The sequence below is a fragment of the Sciurus carolinensis genome, chromosome 4, assembly GCF_902686445.1.
Source record: "Sciurus carolinensis chromosome 4, mSciCar1.2, whole genome shotgun sequence".
Taxonomy (NCBI): Eukaryota; Metazoa; Chordata; class Mammalia; order Rodentia; family Sciuridae; genus Sciurus; species Sciurus carolinensis.
Window position 1 is genome coordinate 78,360,820 of NC_062216.1, and position 4,221 is coordinate 78,365,040.

At 33.1% G+C, this 4,221-nt stretch overlaps 1 pseudogene; it reads right to left on the minus strand.

Moving 5' to 3' along the window:
- Nucleotides 1-485: 485 nt before the first annotated feature.
- On the minus strand, nt 486-1,397 carry LOC124982796 (taste receptor type 2 member 8-like; annotated as a pseudogene).
- Between the last annotated feature and the right edge of the window lie 2,824 nt (nt 1,398-4,221).

Below are 4,221 nucleotides of genomic sequence, written 5' to 3' on the forward strand. Positions count from 1 at the left end.
CTTTAAACTTTAGATCATATTAACTATATTCATTTGGTTTCTAGCTTTAAATGATCAGTTAATCACCATTCTTGCAGTGATAATTTTAAACATCATTTTAGGATTAAATTTGTACATGTATGTGCATATGAATCCATTTATACATGTACATTAATAATGTGTATCTCAGTCTTTCATGTCTTTTAATTCTATTCCAATATTTATCACACATTAATAAAATTTAAAAATTAAATCATCTGTATCATTTATAACATCTAATGTAAAGTACTTTTCCAATATATTATAATTTTACTGCTAAATACATAATCTCTACATCTAATGCAAACATGGCAACTTTTTCCTTTTAATTTAAACCAGACAGGTATTTTCAATAATGCACAATAATGTATCACAGAACATAATGAGAGAAGAGTAGGTAGATGAAAGAGGTATGTGAAGTCCTCGTTTTCTTCTTCCTCCCCCACCCCAGAACATCATCAGTCAGATCAGAAATGAGGGATTCTCTCCTCTGTGACATACTTCAGCTTCCTCATGACACAGAGAAAAGACTATTTCAATTTTTTGTTCCATAAAATCAAAAGAAATGGATGCAGAGATGGATATAAAAATACTATTAGTTGAGCAAAAGTCTTTGCTATAACACTCCTTAGAATAGAAAAGGCCAATAGTATCATCATGTTGCTGAAATAATACATAATGAAGAAGAGTAGGAATGAAATCATAGTTTTCATAGCTCTTATGTGGGCCTCTGTACTTGAATTCCTAGAATATAGTCCCTGTAGCTTCATTCACCTGGTGTGGCTCCATAAGGAGAGGATTAGAAGAAGGAAGGAGGTCAGCGACACTACAAAAAATATTACGAGGATCAGGTGAAGGAGAATCTGAGAAGTTAAGAAATCACATACCAACTCCATAAAATTGACTGTCAAGTTTTTTTCCACTTTTATACATTGTCTAATAGGATTATCATTTAATATTTCCTTCAAAATTAGACTTATGCAGAAAGACAGAATCGTCCCTACTACAATAATGAGAAGCACCTTGTGAATTCTCCGTTTCAGCCAGAGGAAAATAGGATTAGAAAAGTTAGCTATCCTGAAGAAATAGAAGATACTGAGGCAAGTGGTGCAGGCCACGCACAAATAGTTGGATCCAGTCCAGAGAATGTCAAATGTTATTATTAGATTCTTAGAGTACACCATTTTCTCAGAGAATATATTAAAAGATATAGCTGAAATTGTTGTCCACAGATAACACATTCTAGAAATGGCCAAGCAGGTGAGAATAAAATCAATCAGGGAGATCTTCCAATTCCTGATCCAGTCAGTGATGTTTATCAGTACAATGAATCCATTTCCAAAAATTCCCATTATGAATTCTGCAGCAAAGATAATCATAAGCAGGGTTCCCATTATGCTCTCCATGTCTATTCATAGGATATCTCTGCTTCAGTTCACCACTGACTGATTCATTCTTGCTGCAGTGGTATAGATTTATGTATTCCAAGTTGCAATGTCCAATGAGTGTCTCTTTCTGTTTTATTGATGGCCACTGGTAGAATCTGTAAAACCTCCAAACTATGTTCCCAAATGAGGTCTCAATTACATTGTAAAGTCTACTCCTATTTTCTTAAGGATGTCAGCAAATGATTTTCAGGGCAAATATCATATTAACTGATACCATTGGTTATGGTTCTATTTTACACATAAAACTTTGCATAGAATTTGGTTCCTATTTGCTAACATGCAAAATCGAGATAAGTTTTCTCTTATAATTTTACAATGTCATCATTTCCTTACAACTTATTCATTTTGAAATTAGTATGTCAAAAATACATAGGTACACCTATGTTTTTGCAACACTGTTTACAATAACTAAGAAACAGAAACAATCTCAGTGCCCAATACCTGATAAAAAGCTAAAGAAAATACGCTACAGATACACAATAGAATACTCTATAGCCATAAAACAAGGATGAAATCCTGCCATGTGGCAACATGGAAGGGACTGAAGATCAGTGTGTTAAGTGAAATAAACCAAGAACATAAGACAAATGCCATGTTACCTCACTCCTATGTGGCATCTAAAAAGTTGATCTCATAAAAGTACAATGTTGGTTACCAGAGACCAGGAAGAGTAGGGTGGGGGGAGGGATGGAGAAGGATGTTAAGTGGGTACTAAGTCATAGCTTTTGCATAGGAGGGTGATTGTAGACAACATGTGATGTACTGTGTATTTCAAAAGGTACAAGAAAGTTTTCACCAAAAAAAAATGATAGGTTATTAAGGAGATAAATATGTTCAACCTGATTTACACATTAGGCAATGAATATATGTATCAAAATATTACATGGGACCCCATTAATATGTAAATTTTTGTTTTGATTCATCAGTTATAAAGCAAAATTTTTAAAAAAAATTATTCATTTTGATACGTTTATTCATCTATAATTTTGGGGCTAGGAACCTTAAGGCCCCATCTAAGAAAAATGTGGCATATATCTAGATTTTATTGTCAGCATCTACCTTCTTTACCAACCTCATCAATACAGATTATTTTTAAATACCCAAAGTTTAAAAAATGGAGAAAATCTACTTTCTGTTGTAATACCTGAATCTCTTAGAGTTGATGAAAGTTTTAAAACATGCCAAAAAGGTTTGACATTTCTTCTGCTATTTCAAGTCTCTGTCCCCTCTCCCTGAAAGATGGTTTCTGTCTACTTCAACTAATATAAAATGGCAAAAATATGTTGTATAGAAATTCTGAAGTTGAAGTATAAAAATTTGTGCAGTTTTGTTTTGATCTTGGGAACATTTACTCTTGGAGCCCTAAACCATCAACAGATAGTCCAACTACTCTGAGGCCACAATGCCCAAACCATATGGTGGACTGCATGCAGGCTCTGTGGTCAATGGTACCATCTGAGCACAGTTTTTAATGATTTTACCCTAGGTATTAAATTTATAAGTCAAGAAAATTTTATATTTGAACTTTCCAATATGATAACTTCTAATCATGTGTCACACTTGGCTAACTTAAAGTCAGATTGATTAAAATCAAGATTAAAATTCAGGTTCCTCAGCATGTCACCATCTACATTTCAAATGCCCAGTAACTACACACTCTATTAGTGATTGTATAGGTAGCACACATATGGAATATTTTCATCATTGCTAAATATTCTAATTTACAATTCTGCTCTAGAGGATTTTCAGCCTCTAATCATTTTAATTACCTTCAGTCATTCAAGTCTTTCTGCTAAGTCCTTTCACATTGAAGTATAGAAAACATCATTCCTGCTATGCCCTATTGGAAGTTCTAATTTATAGAATCCACAAGTGTAATTAACTGGTGGCTGTCTTATACCCTAAAGTAATAAAATGGTGATTATTTTGTACCATGAAGTTTGGTATTGTGCAACAATAATTTTATCAAAAAAGCATTATTTGCATAAAAATGCTAATATTTTGTTATTTAAAATTTGTCTCCCATCCCAATTAGAGGTGTGCATAATATCTTTGTCTTCCTCATGGAATGTGAGACTTATGTAAACTTTTTAAAACTTTCCAATACTTAACCAATCCTAATTCTAATAAAGTCAAACCAGGAAAGACCAATTAGTTAGGTTCTTTGTGATGATATAACTGCTGCATTTTTCCTCCCAAAGTAGTTAGTCCAAAATTCAGCGATATTCTAAAACAGTAGGAGATATGCAGGTAGACCTAGGAGAGTCGAAGAAAAACTATGCTAGGTAACCAACCAAGAGACATCACGAGGTGAATTTACACAGAATAGTCTGTGACTAAAAGAAAGGCTAATTGTACTAGACAAATATGAGAAGAAAAGCAAAACTTAGACTCAAATAGTCAGAAGGGGATTCAAGAAAAAAAATAATATGCAGAATGAGTGTTTTTTTATTTACTCAAACAACAATACACTGAATGTTTTTGTACCAGAACTCCAGGAGCAGCAGTGAGCAAAACTACTACTAAAACTGCACTTAATGAACTTATGTTCCAGCATAAGAGAAGACGAATCATAAACAAAAAAGGTAATAAAAATATGATGTGGAAGTATGAAATGTAGTGTGTAAGAAGTTGCAAATATAAGGAAGGGAAATTGAAGGTATGAGAAGAGGGAGGTTGAGATTTTAAATAAGTTGATTAGAGAAAGACTTACTAGAAGATGATATTTAAGAAAACCTAAAGGAATGAGCTCCAA